Source organism: Leucoraja erinacea, chromosome 1, assembly GCF_028641065.1.
Source record: "Leucoraja erinacea ecotype New England chromosome 1, Leri_hhj_1, whole genome shotgun sequence".
NCBI classification, from domain to species: Eukaryota; Metazoa; Chordata; class Chondrichthyes; order Rajiformes; family Rajidae; genus Leucoraja; species Leucoraja erinaceus.
In genome coordinates this window covers 10,224,700-10,242,241 of record NC_073377.1, presented here as the reverse complement: position 1 = coordinate 10,242,241, position 17,542 = coordinate 10,224,700, and the positions used below count along the sequence as shown (strand labels likewise).

Here is a 17,542-nt window from a genome sequence, read left to right as displayed (position 1 = left end):
GAAAAACATTTTTCACACAGAGAGTGGTGAATCTGTGGCATTCTCTGCCACAGAAGGTAGTTGAGGCCAGTTCATTGGCTATATTTAAGAGGGAGTTAGATGTGCCCTTGTGGCTAAAGGGATCAGGGGGTATGGAGAGAAGGCAGGTACAGGATACTGAGTTTGGATGATCAGCCATGATCATATTGAATGGCCGTACAGGCTCGAAGGGCCGAATGGCCTACTCCTGCACCTATTTTCTATGTTTCGATTTTTCTATGTCCCCCCTCATCCGTTTTAACTCCAGCGAGCACAGCCACAGTGCTGTCAATCGCTCATCATTAGCTAACCTACTTGTACCTGGGATAAACCGCCTCTGGCCACTCTCCAATGGCAGCACATCCTTCCTCAGATATGTTGTCCCATCTAATATGAATGCAAGTCCCATCCAGGACCCTCATGCTTTATGCCATAAGATAATAAACATTTCAAACTTACCAATCAACACACCCATCGGGTAGCTTACACTTCAATGGTATCAACATTGAATTCTCCAGTTTTAAATAATACACCCACCTTAATACATAGAAACATAGAAATTAGGTGCAGGAGTAGGCCATTCGGCCCTTCGAGCCTGCACCACCATTCAATATGATCATGGCTGATCATCCAACTCAGTATCCCGTACCTGCCTTCTCTCCATACCCTCTGATCCCCTTGGCCACAAGGGCCACATCTAACTCCCTCTTAAATATAGCCAATGACTGGCCTCAACTACCCTCTGCGGCAGAGAGTTCCAGAGATTCACCCCTCTCTGTGTGAAAAAGGTTCTTCTCATCTCGGTTTTAAAGGATTTCCCCCTTATCCTTAAGCTGTGACCCCTTGTCCTGGACTTCCCCAACATCGGGAACAATCTTCCTGCATCTAGCCTGTCCAACCCCTTAAGAATTTTGTAAGTTTCTATAAGATCCCCACTCAATCTCCTAAATTCTAGAGAGTATAAACCAAGTCTATCCAGTCTTTCTTTCATAAGACACTCTGTCTTTCCAGTGCTCAACATTTCTCCCCACTATTTATACCCCTCCTTTCTGCCCTGTTTCCTGCCCCCTCTTCTTCTTCTTAAGCCTTTTGCTCCTCCAGGGAACAAAGACCATTGACAAATGCCCTCCACCTCACTCTGTTGTTGGCAGTTCCTTTGAGAACTCCCCAGTTGAGCCCATTCTCAGGCATTTCTGTCTGGACTCCTCTTTTCCAGCTGTTCCTGGGGCGGCATCTTTTCCTTTTACCTTGGGGGTTCCATTTCAGGGCTTGCCGGGTGAGGTTTGTGGCAGCCAAGCCCAGGACTAAGAAATGTGTAGTGCAACCGTTTTATTGCTTCCTCCCCCCCCCCCCCCCCCCACTACCTTTATCCCTTTGTGCAGCAGGCAGTAAAGAAAGTGAATGGAATGTTAGCTTTCATTGCAAAAGGATTTGAGTCTAGGAGCAGGGAGGTTCTACTGCAGTTGTACAGGGTCTTGGTGAGACCACACCTGGAGTATTGCGTACAGTTTTGGTCTCCAAATCTGAGGAAGGACTTATTGCCATAGAGGGAGTGCAGAGACGGTTAACCAGACTGATTCCTGGGATGTCAGGACTGTCTTATGAAGAAAGACTGAATAGACTTGGTTTATACTCTCTAGAATTTAGGAGATTGAGAGGGGATCTTATAGAAACTTACAAAAGTCTTAAGGGGTTGGACAGGCTAGATGCAGGAAGATTGTTCCCGATGTTAGGGAAGTCCAGGACAAGGGGTCACAGCTTAAGGATAAAGGGGAAATCCTTTAAAACCAAGATGAGAAGAACTTTTTTCACGCAGAGAGTGGTGAATCTCTGGAACTCTCTGCCACAGAGGGTAGTTGAGGCCAGTTCATTGGCTATATTTAAGAGGGAGTTAGATGTGGCCCTTGTGGCTAAGGGGATCAGGGGTATGGAGAGAATGCAGGTACGGGATACTGAGTTGGATGATCAGCCATGATCATATTGAATGGCGGTGCAGGCTCGAAGGGCCGAATGGCCTACTCCTGCACCTAATTTCTATGTTTCTATGTTTCTATGTATGGTTTCACATTTCACTGAAGATTGACACAATATGCTGGAGAAATTCAGCAGGTCAGGCAGCAACTCTGGAGGAAATTCCTCCTCTGGTGGAATAGATCGGTTAGATGAGGAATTGATCGGGTAGATGCATAGAGTCTTTTACCCAGAGCAGGGGAATCGAGGACCAGAGGACATAGGTTCAAAGTGAAGGGGAAAAGATTTAATAAGAGTCCGAGGGGTAACGTTTTCACACAAAGGGTGGTGGGTGTATGGAACAAGGAGGTAGTTGAAGCTGGGATTCTCCCATCGTTTAACAAACAGTTGGACAGGTACATAGATAGGACAGGTTTGGAGGGTTATGGACCAAGTGCAGGCAATTGGGACTAAGTAGCTGGGACATTGTTGGCCGGTGTGGGTGAGTTGGGCCGAAGGGCCTGTTTCCACACTCAATGCCTCCATGACTAAATAGCTGACGGAACCCTTCTTCAGGTACTCTGACCCGAAAAGTCACCTATTCCTTTTTTCCAGAGATGCTGCCCGACTCGCTGAGTTACTCCAGCAATTTGTGTCTACCTTCGGTATAAACCAGCATCTGCAGTTCCTTCCTTTACATGTCACTCCTCTTCTCTCCTTATCCAAGACCCTTTTGTTTCCTTTTCATCTCTAGCGTTTCACACTTCTTCCACCCATCTGCCATTTAACTGCTCCTCACCTGTATCCACCTATTACTTGCCAGGCTTTGTTCCCCCACCTTATGGGGAGACGGCAGGTGAATGGGGTTAGGATGGATAGATCAGCCATGATTGAGATGATGGGTCGAATACCTAATTCTGCTCCTGTCTAACATATGATCTTATGACCCCCACACCCCAATCTCTCTTTTCCAGCTTTCTCCCCAATAGAACAACCTGTCTGAAGAAGACATGAAACGTCGCCTATCCATTCCCACCACGGATGCTGCCTGACATATTGAGTTACTCCGGTACTTTAAGTTTTGCTCAAGCTTCTAGCACCTGCTGTTCCTCTCGTCTCAACTGCATCACGTTTATTTTTGCTCCCTTTTTCCTCTCTCCGTGTCTGACCAATTTACACCCGTTTACAGGTTTCATATTGGCTGAAGACACGGGAAGAAATCAAAGACAAGAGAAAAATGATGAGATGCTTTTCATCTCTATATGAATTCAGATCAAAGCACTGGGCCAGGAAGCAGAATCCATTTCACACTCGGGCATTAAAGTGCGTACTTTGTGAAGTAAGTCTCGATGTGGACATCACACTGTCGAAACTTTGTAATATAGCTTTATTAATAACGCCACAGTAGAATTGCAACCCAGAGCCACTTTGAATGAGGCCGTCCTTTTTTGAAGTGGCTAAATATGTTTCAAATCATTACCAAATCTAGATTGCCTTGTCATTAAAGTAGCATTTCGGCACAGCCGAGTTTCTCACTCACTAATTACTGAATCTAATTTGGTTTTATGATGGTAAAGGATGGGCAAAATTAGAAAGAACTTGGAGACAAGTATTAATTCCCCGTCACTTTAATCTGCAATGTGACATTTTATATCTTTGTTCAAATAAAAAGGATTTGAGTATAGGAGCAGGGAGGTTCTACTGCAGTTGTACAGGGTCTTGGTGAGACCACACCTGGAGTATTGCGTACAGTTTTGGTCTCCTAATCTGAGGAAAGACATTCTTGCTGTAGAGGGAGTACAGAGAAGGTTCACCAGACTGATTCCTGGGATGTCAGGACTTTCATATGAAGAAAGACTGGATAGACTCGGCTTGTACCCGCTAGAACTTAGAAGATTGAGGGGGGCATCTTATAGAAACTTACAAAATTCTTAAGGGGTTGGACAGGCTAGATGCAGGAAGATTGTTCCCGATGTTGGGGAAGTCCAGAACAAGGGGTCACAGTTTAAGGATAAGGGAAAATCTTTTAGGACCGAGATGAGAAAAACATTTTTCACACAGAGAGTGGTGAATCTGTGGAATTCTCTGCCACAGCAGGTAGTTGAGGCCAGTTCATTGGCTATATTTAAGAGGGAGTTAGATGTGGCCCTTGTGGCTAAAGGGATCAGGGAGTATGGAGAGAAGGCAGGTACAAGATATTGAGTTGGATGATCAGCCATGATCATATTGAATGGTGGTGCAGGCTCGAAGGGCCAAATGGTCTACTCCTGCACCTATTTTCTAGGTTTCTATGTTTCTATGTTATGAGACGGGCTGTTGGCCGTGTACAGTGTCTCACATCACTGGGAGGCAGAATATACGGTGCTTATGACTGCTGAGGGAACTGTTAGTCTGATGGGCATTGCCAGTAGATAATTGTCAGAAACTCAATAATTCAGTGTTGGGGTGGCACGGTGGACCAGCGGTAGAATTGCTGCCTTACAGCACTTACAGAGCCAGAGATCCAGGTTCGATCATAACTACGGGTGCTTGTCTGTATGGAGTTGATGCGTTTTCCCCCCGACCTGCGTCGGTTTTCTCCGGGATCTCCAGTTTCCTCCCACACAACAAAGATGTACAGGCTTATAGGTTAATTGGCTTGGCATCAATGTAAACATTGGCCCAGTGTTAGTAGGATAGTGTTAATGTGTGGGGATCGCTGGTCGGTGCGGACCCGTTGGGCTGTATCTCTAAATTAAACTAAACTAAAATTCCGTATAGGAAAGGATTGCAGATGCTTTAGATCAAATCAAAGGATCTTTAAATCAAAGATAGACAAAAAATTCCAGAAGATTAGTCAAGCATGATTTTCCTCTCATAAATCCATGCTGCCTTGGACTAATCCTTTTACTGCTATCCAAATGCCCCATTATTAACTCTTTAATAATTGACTCCAGCATCTTTCCCACCACCGAAGTCAGGCTAAATGGTCTGTAATTCCCCGTTTTCACACTCGCTCCTTTCTTGAACAGTGGGATAACATTAGCTATCCTCCAGTCCACAGGAACTGATCCTGAATCTATTGAACATTGGGAAATGATCACCAATGCGTCCACTATTTCTAGAGCCACCTCCCTGAGGACCCTGGGATGCAGACCATCAGGCCCAGGGGATTTATCATCCTTCAGTCCCATTAGCCTACGCAATACTACTTCTCGCCTAATGAAAATTGATTTCAGTTCCTCTACCCCCTTAGATCCTCTGTCCTCCAGTACTTTGGGAGATTGTTTGTGTCTTCCTTACTGAAGACAGATCCGAAGTACCTGTTCAACTCTTTTGCCATTTCCTTGTTCCCCATAATAATTTCACCTGTGAGTGCCTTCACGGGACCCACATTTGACTTTGCTACTCTTTTTCCCATATCTAAAGAAGTTTTTACTGTCCTTCTTTACATTCCTGGCCAGCATCTTTTCAGCCCGTATTGCCCGTTTTGTTTCCTTCTGGTGTCCTATGAAAGTTTCCCAATCCTCCTTCCCTCTCAACTCCATTCTCCTGCCTTCTCCCAATAACCCCGACACCCGTACTAATCAAGAATCCGTCAATCCTCCTGTTTTCAATGTGGCCTCGCACTGGAAATGGAGGAGTTGTTGTATATTATAGTCTAATCTTTAAACCAGGTTAATGCTTAGCAAAATGGCGCCAAAACCGAGCCATTCTTGCAAACTGTCTGAAGAAGCATCTCAACTCGAAACTTCACCCATTCCTTCTCTCCAGAGATTCTGCCTGTCCCGCTAAGTTACTCCAACATTCAGTGTCTATAAACTAATAATTCCCAAAGGAATGGGACAATTTAAGAGCGAATAAACCTCATTCTCTTCCCCTCCACCTCCTAATGAGCAAGATCCTGTTGAGATGTGTAAAGGCTGACTATTAGCAGGACTGAATAGTTTGGATGCGGAGAGGATGTTGAAATAAATTAAAATAAATTAAACCCAGTAACATCCTCATAAGTTATTTATGTCCCCTTACCAATTTAATGGCAACCTTCCTATAGCAGGGTGGCCTTACCAACGTCTTGTAAAGCTGCAAAAGGTTGGTCAAACTCCTGTACTCATTAAGTCTGTCCAAAGAAGGGTCTCAACCTGAAACGTAACCCATTATCTCTTCTCTCCAGAGATGCTGACTGTCCCACTGAGTTACTCTTGCATTGTGTGTCTATCCTGTACTCAATACTCTGACTGATGAAGGTAAACATGCCAAACACCTTCTTCACCATCCTGTGCACCTGTATCACCACCCTCATGGAACTATATACCACACCTTAGTTCTCACTTTATGACTGCACTTCGAGGGCCCTACAATTTACTGTTTGAAGTCCTGCCCAGTTTTCCCCAACCAAAATGTAACACCTCATATTTACCTGACTGGGGGGGGGGGAGGGGGGGAGGGGGGGGGAGGGGGCGGGGGAGGGGGAGGGGGGAGGGGGGCACGATGGTGCAGTGGTAGAGCTACCTCCTTTCAGCGCCAGAGCCCCGGGTGCGATCCTGACCAGGGGTGCTTGGCTGTATGGCGTTTTACCTTCTCCCTGTGACCTGAGTGGGTTTTCTCTGAGATCTTCCGTTTCCTCCCACACTACAAAGACATAAAGGTTTTTTCACTAACACTATCCTACACACACAAGGGACAATTTACAATTATACCAAGCCAATTAGCCTACAAACCTGTACATCTTTGGAGTGTGGGAGGAATCCGGAGATCCCAGAGAAAGCCTGCATTTACTTGTTTAAGCAACATTGGATGCTCATTTCGGTGGAAGAGTTTTAGCGTTGATTTGCATGGAATCATGAAGGGAGGCAGATGAATCGCCTGCAGCCAGAAGGCTGTGGAGGCCATCAGTGGATATACTTAAGGCAGAGATAGATAGATTCTTGATTAACGTGGATGTCAGAGGTTAAGGGGAAAAGGCAGGAGAATGGGGTTAGGAGGGAGAGATAGATCAGCCATGATTGAATGGCGGAGTATACTTGGTGGGCCGAATGGCCTAATTCTGTTTCTATCACAAAATCTTATGATCTTTACAAGTGATGTAGAACCAAATTATTCCAGTCATAGATTGCCACAGCTCTGGAAGCTGTCACCAAGTAATGTGTGGTGATATATGAGCTGAGCACACATTTAGAAATGTTCTACCGAGAAAAACAGTGAGATTTCGCAGAAGTAAGTCAAGAAATTTCATTTTAATGCCAAGATTCCCCAATCTTTGCCTGATTTATTTGTCTTCCAACAGGACAGTGAGGAATTTCATGGGATGTAACGCCATCGGGGTCAGAAAAGATTGACTTGGGCAGGGAAATAAAGGGGTTATTTTTCACAGTAGCAAAACAACAATAAGCAGTGTTTTGTAGTCTCAACGTTCAATTTCCTCTTGTTTCCTCACATATAGTCTCTATCCCTCACACAGACATGGTTACCGCCATGTTCTCTGCTTTGTGTGAACATCTATAAACATTAAGCATGCTTTACAAATCATCCCAGACTATGCAAGTGGCTGTGCCCCAACCCCCACCAAGTCCATTCCATTGAAGCTCGTGAAATTAATCTGAGGCAGTGTACAATGTCTTATGCTGCAGGCTGAGGTTTCATGTCTGGGGAACAGAATCTTAAACCACATCTCCAAGTTGGAGGGGCTAGCGGTGGGTACCGGAGGTCAGACGAGGATGTGCAGCTGAGACCATAGGGCGACCCAGCAAGGATTGATAGGCGAGATGTGGTTCGACGTTAGAACAAAGGGGGCGCGGGTGTGGGAGGACTGCGAGAACAAAGGGGGCCTTGTGACTCAGGTGGTCACTGAGAACAACCGAGGACCATTGGGGACTTTAATGAATTCTTTGTGACTTTCCCAGCGCCCTAAACGTGTAGGCTCTTTGCATACCTTGTGCATGGTTTGCAAAACAAAGAATTTCACCATGATAAAAAAGTATCTGGACCCTCCCTGGTCACTCCCTCTTCTCGCCTCTCCCATCGGGCAAAAGGGATAGGAATGTGAACATGCACGCCTCCAGATTCAGGGACAGTTTCTTCCCAGCTGTTATCAGGCAACTGAACCATCCCACCACAACCTGAGAACAGTGCTGAACTACCATCTACGTCATTGATGACCCTCGGACTATTTTTGATCGTACTTTGCTGGCTTTACCTTGCACTAAACGTTATTCCCTTATCAAATAAGTTAGGTCTTTATTCTCTGGAGCACAGAAGGTTAAGGGGAGACTTGATAGAGGTCTTTAAAATGATGAGAGGGATAGACAGAGTTGATGTGGACAAGCTTTTCCCTTTGAGAGTAGGGAAGATTCAAACAAAAGGACATGACTTCAGAATTAAGGGACAGAAGTTTAGGGGTAACATGAAGGGGAACTTCTTTACTCAGAGTGGTGGTGGTGTGGAATGAGCTTCCAGTGGAAGTGGTGGCGGCAGGTTCATTGGTATCATTTAAAAATAAATTGGATAGGCATATGGATGAGAAGGGAATGGAGGGTTATGGTATGAGTGCAGGCAGGTGGGACTAAGGGAAAAAAGTTGTTCGGCATGGAATTGTAGGGCCGAGATGGCCTGTTTCCGTGCTGAAATTGTTATATGGTTATATGTATCTGTACACTGTAAATGACTCGATTGTAATAATGTATTGTCTTTCCACTGACTGGTTAGCACGCACTGCACCTCGGTACACGTGACCATACACAATAGACAATAGACAATAGGTGGAGGAGTTGGCCATTCGGCCCTTCGAGCCAGCTCCGTCATTCAATGTGATCATGGCTAATCATCCCCAATCAGTATCCTGTACCTGCCTTCTCCCCATATCCCCTGACTCCGTTATTTTTAAGAGCCCTATCTAGCTCTCTCTTGAAAGTATCCAGAGAACCGGCCTCTGAGGCAGAGAATTCCACAGACTCACCAATCTATGTGAGTAAAAGTGTTTCCTCGTCTCCGTTCTAAATGGCTTACACCTTATTCTTAAACTGTGGCCCCTGGTCTTAAACTGTTTATTCTGTGTAGTATCAATCAATCAAACAAGCGGTAGGAGCATGGGACAAACCACTATCATTCTGCAGGAGGTGAATGGGAAAGCGGGGTAACATAGACCTAGTGTGAATGCATGATCAACGTGCAATGTGGATTCGATGGGCCGAAGGGCCTGCTTTCATGCCGTGTCTTTCAATAAGCGAGTTTGATATTCTGAAAAACGCAAGGAATCATGGGATTTGTCAAAGGTCATTCGTGATAAAGGAGAAAACAAAGCGAATGCAGCGCTGTATAAACTGTGTATGAATTGTTAACTATTCTACCAATGAATTAATCTAGAGTTCTGTCAACTCAATAGTTTCCTTTCAGTTCACACACTGTTTACACAGTCCCAGTTCTAGTTCAATTCATTAATCTGCAATTGTGAGATATTCAAAAAGTTAAAGAATATATTATTTTCATTTAATCCTTAATGTGTTTGCTACTGGGATAAGAAAATGTTACGTGTTTGAAACATTATCTTCTCTTCTTTCACAAATGATGTGTAAAAATATATTTAATGTGAGGAACAGGGGTGCCAGGTAGCGGGGGTGTAACAGCGAGAGAGGGGGGGGGCAGACACGGGGAGAGACTGGACCAGCGGAGGGATATCCTTGGCAGCTGAGCTGCTGCGTGTGTACAGGCCTGCGTTTCGTCCGTGGTCGGGGTCGAGCCCGGGTCCCTGGCACTGCAGGTGCTGTTGAGTTGCTGTAGGGCCATCTCCGTCCCCTCCCGGGTGTCCCATCCCTGTCCGGGAGCGGCCAGAGATGTCCAGGGTGGCCCTGGACTGGCGGGGCACTGGCCCAGAGCGGTGTCGGCCCCGGTATTGGAGCTGGTGCGGAGGAAAGGCACTGGCCCTGGCTCCGACTCCCGGGAGGGCCATTCCCCAGTGGGCCGGGGACCGTCGGCTGTGCCTCTCGCCTTGTCCAATGGCTGTCGGTTGGCTCCCTCCATGCCGGCGGGTGCCGGGTACTGGTCATCAGCGGGGATGTACACGGGGTGCTGGGGTGGCTCGACGGGACGGGCAGCATCTTTGGAGAAAAGGAATCGGTGACGTTTCGGGTCCGGATCCTTCTCCAGAGATGTTGCCTGACCCGCTGAGTTATTGCAGATTTTAGGATAATAGTGTGGAAACAGGACCTTCGGCCCAACTCACCCACACTGGCCAACAATGTCTCATCTACCCTTGTCCCACCTGCCTGCGCTTGATCCATAACCCTCCAAACCTGTCATATTCATGTACCTGTTTCTTAAATGATGGGATAGTCCCAGCCTCAGCTACCTCATCTGGAGCTTTTTCCATATCCCCACAAGCCTTTGTGTGGAAAAAGTTACCCCTCGGATTCCTATTAAATCTTTTCCCCTTCAACTTGAACCTATGTCCTCTGGTCCTCGATTCCCCTACTCTGGGTAAAAGACTGGTATACCTCTATAAGATCTTTCCTCGTCCTCCTAATCTCGGTGGAATAGAGACCCAGCCTACTCAACCACTCCCTGTAGCTCACACCCTCTAGTCCTGGCAACATCCTCGTAAATCTTTTCTGAACCCTTTCAAGCTTGACAATATCTTTCCTATAACATGGTGCCCAGGACTGAACACAATATTCTAAATACGGTCTCACCAACATCTTGTACAACTGCAACATGACCTCCCAACTTCAATACTCTCATGGACAAAGGCCAAAGTGCCAGAAGCCTTTTTGACCACTTTATCTACCTGCGACTCAACCTTCATGGAACCATGCACCTGTACTCCTAGATCCCTCTGCTCTACAACACTCCCCAGAGGCCCACCATTTGTTGTGTAGGTCCTGCCCTTGTTCGACATCCCAAAGTGCAGCACCTCACACTTCTCTGTATTAAATTCAATCAACCATTCTTCCGTCCACCTGGCTAATCGATCCAGATCCTGCTGCAATCTTTCACAACCATCTTCACTATCTGCAAAACCACTCACTTTTGTATCTTCTGCAAACTTGCTAATCTTGCCGTGTATGTTCTTATCCAAATCATTGATGTAGATGACAAACTGTGACGGGCCCAGCACCGAACCCTGAGGCACACCACTAGTCACAGGCCTCCAGTCTGAGAAGCAACCTTCCACCATCACCCTCTGCTTCCTTCCATAGAGCCGATTTGCCATCCATTCAAGCTATCTCTCCTTGGATCCCATGAGATGCAGCCTACCATGCGGCACCTTGTTGAACGCCTTACTAAAGTCCATGTGTGTGTGTGTCCATTGGTGGCTGGTGCTTGGGTTTCACCGGTACAGGGGGGGGGGGGGGGTGACTGTCGGCTCCTGGGTGGGGCGGGAGGTGCGACTGGTGGTCCCCAGCCCGGGTCCCCAGGTTCCTCGGCAGTTGGAGCGGAGTTGGGCAGGAGTTGCGTTCCTTCTCCGGTCTTGTATTCTTGTATTCTTGTATTCAAATTTTATTGTCATTGCCTCACTTTGAGACAACGAAATAAATTTCCCGTACAGGCAGTATCATTAAAAAAAAATCACAAGAAAAATAATAAAAATAAATAATAAATAAATAATAAAACATATTAAAAATAAAATTGAAATTGAATTAAAAATTTAACAAAAGCACAAACACAGAAAGTCCACAACACAACATAACATAAATGGCACCCAGGTGAGGAAGGCACCATAGTCCAGCCAGCCTCCCCTCCGTGTCCATCCGTGGTCGGGGCCTTCCGAGCACCCGCAGTCGTCGCCCCGGGTGGCCCGATGTTCAGGCCCTCACGCCGGGCTGGTGGAACGCCGACGCCGAACCCCGACGGTGAGCATCCTCCTCCTCAGCGGCCCGGACCTTCTGATCAGCCGCCTCCCGCTGCCGGAGTCTGCAGCTCCCGAGTCCGCAGGCCGAGCTGGGCAGAGTCACAGGACCCCGCGCTGTTAGTCAGCGCCGCCCACGTTGGGAGCTCCGCAAACCGCAGCTCCGTGATGTTGGTGCAGCAGGTCCAGCACTCCGGGCTCCAGACGGCGACCTCCGGTAAGGCATCACCAGCCCCGCGATGTTCCAGCGCTGTCCCGCCGCTGCTGGAGCTCCGGTCGATCCCGGCAGGAAAGGCCGTGCCAATCCAGGTAGGTAGGCCGCTGTGGGGGGAGGGGGGGGGGAGCGAGGACGCGACTCGAATAATAGTCGCATCCTCACCAGGAAACGGCTGAAGTACGGTATCCCCCGCACCGTGCCCTCTTCCCCCACATAAAAACACCAAAAAACACAAAAAAAATACACTTTTAACATAACTAAATAAACAAAAAAACAAAAAGATGCCGGGCTGTAGGTGGAGGCTGCTGGCACCAGCGCCACCGGAAGTATAAGGTCTGGCTGTGGGCCTGGGGCCGCGGCTGCTCCGGGCCGGTGTCCCGTCGGTCCGGGGTCGCCCCGGGCATCTCCGGCCGCCCACTGTCCAGTGGCTGCTCGGCGGTCGGTGCTTGCGGCGCTGGGGACCCGGGTTCGATCCCGGCTGCGGATAGGGCACAGATCCGTATACGCGCTGCATCTCAGCTACCGAGAATGGATTGTGGGAGAAAACCCACCCAGGTCACGGGAAGGACGTACGTACAAACTCCGTACAGACCGCACCCGTAGTCGGGATCGAACCCGGGTCTCCAGCGCTGCATTCGCTGTGAGGCAGCAACTCTACCACTGCGCCACCATGTTGGTGAAAGAGTTGCTACCTTACAGCGCCAGAGACACGGGTTTGATCCTGACTACGGGCGCTGTCTGTACGGACTCCCCTTGACCTGCGCAGGTTTTATCACCCAATCCAAAGACATACGGGTTTGTAGGTTAATTGGCTATGTATAAGTGTAAATTGTCCCTCGTGTGTGTAGGATAGTGTTAGTGTGCGGGGATCGCTGGTCGGCGCGGACACGGTGGGCTGAAGGGCCAGTTTCCGTGCTGTATCTCTGAACTAAACTAAACTATTCACCACTGCCTGCACAATTTGTGAATTGTGAATGAAAGAAGAATGCAGCAGCTCATGACAAATTATCTTTTGTGTTAATTATGCAAAAAGATTTAATCCACATTCCCCTTTCAGTGACGATTTTTTCTTCCCATCATTTATCTGCTCTAAATGGATCTTCTTAAAATCTATCACGGCTCCTGCTGCTATTGTCTTTACATTCCAAAGTTAGAGGTAGTAACTGAGTGCCTTGCAGGCCATTTCAGAGGGCATTTACGGGTCAACTACAAGGCAGTGGTCTGGGTTCGCTTGTAGGTCAGTATAGGGGAGGAGTGTAGCGCACCTATCATCCAGGCCAGCAGTGAACAAAACAGGTTTGTCATCCTGACGCAAGGAACTGCAGATGCTGATTTACAAAAAAAAGACACAAAGTGCTGGAGTAACTCAAGCGGGTCAGGTAGCATCTCTGGAGAACATGAATAGATTACTTCAATTTTAAAAGAGTCCCAACCTGAAATGTCACCAATCCAAGTTCTCCAGAGATGCAGCCAGACCCACTAAGGTTTTTCAAGTTAACCTGTTAACTTCCAGATCAAAAAATGTAAGAAACTGCAGATGCTGGTTTAAATCAAAACCTGTCCCACTGAGTTACTCCAGCATTTTGTGTCTAGCATGCAGGTCAATGTTGGCATGCCTTTTCTATGTAATGTATCATTTCATGATTTAACAGTTAATGTGAGGCACACATTCTAGAATAGAAAACGTGGATATCTTCAGATTTTCCTCATGCACCTTTTCACATTTAGCCTTGTAAGCCTCTCGGCTGTTTCATCTCATCATGCAAGCTATCTTGTAACAGTCACTCCCTGGGCTCAGTGAACATTGTAAGATCATAGTCATACAGCCCTTCGGCCCAACTTGCCCACACTGACCAACATGCCTCTTCGAAACTTGTCCCTCCTGCCTGCCTTTGGCCCATATCCCTCTAAACCTCTCTTATTCATATACCTGTCCAAATACTTTTTAAACATTGTGATAATACCTTGCTCAACTACCTACTATGGCAGCTTGTTCCATACACCAACCACCCTTTGTGTAAAACAGTTACCCCTCGGGTTCCTAGGAAATCTATCGCCCCCCCTCAACTTAAACCTATGCCCTTGGTTCTTGATTCCCCTGCTCTGGGTAAAAGGCTGTGTGCATTTACCCAATTTATTCCTTCAGATGAAGGGCCAAGAACATTTTGAATGGTCCTTCCATAATCTAGGGTACTGATTCATCTCTAGCCCTCTATAAGGATATTGATACATCCATATCCAAGATAACTGCATTTGTAGACTCTGCCCAAAGCATGCATACGGTCAACTACCGTAATGGTAATAGTGGTACAGAACCAATGGTCCATCGCTGGCTGTAGAGGAGGTGATAACGAAGGGATATGAACAGTGAAACTAGCAGGACAACTAGGGTGGGGGAGGGACGGAGAGAGAGAGAGTTTGCGAGGGTTACTTGAAAATATAGAAATCAACCCTCATACCGCTGGGTTGTAAGCTGCCCAAGTGAAATATGTTCCTTCAATTTGTGTGTGGCCTCACTCCAGTTTCCCTCACCCCTAGACCCTCAGTCTCAACAAGGGTCTCGACCTGGAAAGTCAACTACTCCTTTTCTCCAGAGATGCTGCCCGTCCCGCTGAGTAAAGGGCCTGTCCCACTATACGAGTTTACCCAAGAGCTCTCCCGAGTTAAAAAAAAAATCAAACTCGTGGTAAGTGCGTAGAATGTACGTAGCGGGTACGTCGGAGCTCGGGACGTCTCTTAGCGGCTCGTAACGTTAACGGCAGGTACTCGGGAACGCGGTAAGCTCGTGAAGTTTGTTCAACATGCCTGGGTTTCAACAACTAAGTTACAGAGATAGGTTGAATAAGTTAGGTCTTTATTCTCTGGAGCGCAGAAGGTTAAGGGGGGACCTGATAGAGGTCTTTAAAATGATGAGAGGGATAGACAGAGTTGATGTGGACAAGCTTTTCCCTTTGAGAATAGGGAAGATTCAAACAAGAGGACATGACTTCAGAATTAAGGGACAGAAGTTTAGGGGTAATATGAGTGGGAACTTCTTTACTCAGAGAGTGGTAGCGGTGTGGAATGAGCTTCCAGTGGAAGTGGTGGAGGCAGGTTCATTGGTATCATTTAAAAATAAATTGGATAGGCATATGGATGAGAAGGGAATGGAAGGTTATGGTACGAGTGCAGGCAGGTGGGACTAAGGGAAAAAAAAAATTGTTCGGCACGGACTTGTAGGGCCGAGATGGCCTGTTTCCGTGCTGTAATTGTTATATGGTTATGGTTAACATGTTGAAAACTGTCCACGAGAGCCCCGGGTACCTACGAGCGGCCATTACCGTAATTCTCCGAGTTCGAATCAGGGGAAACTCGGGAGAACTCTTGAATTACCTCGTATAGTGGGACAGGCCCTTTACTCCAGCATTTTGTGTCTATCTTTGGTGTAAACAGCTCCTTCCTACATATTTTAATTGTGTGTGGTGCCTGCTATGGATTATATGCAAGGGGACGAAGTTGACCATTGACGGGTTCATTTCTCCTTCTACTGTTCCTGCCTGTCCTTCCCTGCAGTCCCGCAGATTGAGAATGACGCTTCCTTTCAAGAGTCAAGAGTCAAGAGTCAATTTAATTGTCATTTGGACCCCTGGAGGTCCAAACGAAATGCCGTTTCTGCAGCCATACATTACACACAAATAGACCCCAGACACAACATAATTACATTTTACATAAACATCCATCACATAGCTGTGATGGAAGGCCAAAAAAACTTATCTCTCCACTGCACTCTCCCCCCCCCCGATGTCAGAGTCAAAGTCAAAGCCCCCGGCTGGCAATGGCGATTGTCCCGCGGCCATTGAAGCCACGCCGGGTGGTGCGAGGTCGCACACCGGGTCTTGGTGTTGGAGCCCCCGGTGTGCGCTCGCAAAGTCCCGCGGCCATTCCAGCCGCGCGGGGCAGTGGTGTCAGGCCCCGCTCCAGGAGCTCTTCAACCCCGCAACTCGGGCGGGAGAAGTCGCCGTTGCAGGAGCCCCGAAAAGCGGCCTCCCTCCAGGGAGCCGCGGGCTCCCGGTGCCGCCGTCCGCCAGACCCGCAGTTGCAGCCTCCGCATCAGCAGCAGCAGCGGCATCAGCAGCAGCAGCAGCAGCAGCAGCAGCAGCAGCAGCAGCAGCGCTCCTCCACCGCTCCACCCGCTCCGGTCTCGGCCAGCCCTGCGACGGCAACGGTGAGTCGGCACCAGAGTCCCCGGCTTCTTCCCGTTGGAGGCCGCTCCTCGTTGCGGCCTCAACGACACCTGAGACCCGACGAGAAAAGGTTGGGTCTCCAGTGCAGGGAGAGATTCAAAAGTTTCCCCCCCCCCTCCCACCCCACCCCCATCCCCCCACACACACACACCCCAACATAAAATAACAAAAACTACATAAAAACACAGACAAAAAATAATAAAACGTGGACAGGCTGCAGAGGCCGCTGCTGGCCAGAGCCGCGCCGCCTACCGGGGAGGTGTTGTGGGTACCGGGGAGGTTTATCCGGTGTTGTGGGTTCTGAGTTACTCAATGAGCCCAATGTGAGACTGCGGACCCCTCCAAGAGGTGGTGGCTGGCAGAACAGGCGGGTGGATGAGTGGTTTGTCAGGAGCTCCATTCCTTCTGTCACTTTGGGCAGCACAGTGGTGCAGCTGGTAGAGCTGCTGCCTCATAGTGCCAGGGTCCTGGGTTCGATCCCGACCACGAGTGTTTGTACGGAGTATGTACATTCTCCCCATGACCATGTGGAATTTTCCCGGGTACTCCGGTTTCCACCCACAATCCAAAGACAGTACAGGTTTGTAGGTTAATTGGATTTCGTATCAATTGTCGCTAGCGTGTCCATAGAACATTGAAAATAGGTGCAGGAGTGGGCCATTCGGCCCTTCGAACCAGCACCGCCATTCAATATGATCATGGAATCATCCAAAATCTGTATCCTGTTCCCACTTTCTCCACACATCCCCTGATTTCCCTAGTCCTAAGAGCTAAATCTAACTCTCTCTTGAAATCATCCAGTGAATTGGCTTCCACTGCCTTCTGTGGCAGAGAATTCCACAGGGTAGTGTTAATGTATGGGGATCGCTGGTCGGCGTGGACTTCACAAGTTACAGGAGTAGAATTAGGTCACTCAGCCCATCCAGTCTATTCCACCAATCAATCATGGCTGATCTCTGCCTCCTAATCCAATTTTACTTCGGAGTCACGTGAGTGACTTCGTGAAGAAGCCTGCCCCAGGACGCATTGCGGCATTACGTTTCAGCAATGCAAAGCGGCAGCCGGGAGTCAGGGCTCCTGAAGAAACGAGAAAAAATCTAAGTTTAGGTAAGTACTTACCTTTACTTTTACAGCCCCTTTGCGTCTGCTTGTTTTCCCGCAGGGCGTGCAAGCGGCCCCCTTGGACTCTGGTAGGAGTTTCCCGTTCGAGGGAGGGGAGGAAAGACGCTACTAGGGAGAGAGAGCGCCGGCGGACCATGGATGGGACCTGTGCCGGTGCCGGTAAAACTCTCCACAGGGGCGACATTTGACAGC

The 17,542-nt window shown here is 48.1% G+C and overlaps 1 protein-coding gene across 1 annotated transcript in view; it reads right to left on the bottom strand.

Moving 5' to 3' along the window:
• Nucleotides 1-17,542, bottom strand: part of LOC129706666 (fibroblast growth factor receptor-like 1) — a 350,488-nt gene that overhangs the window by 1,140 nt on the left and 331,806 nt on the right.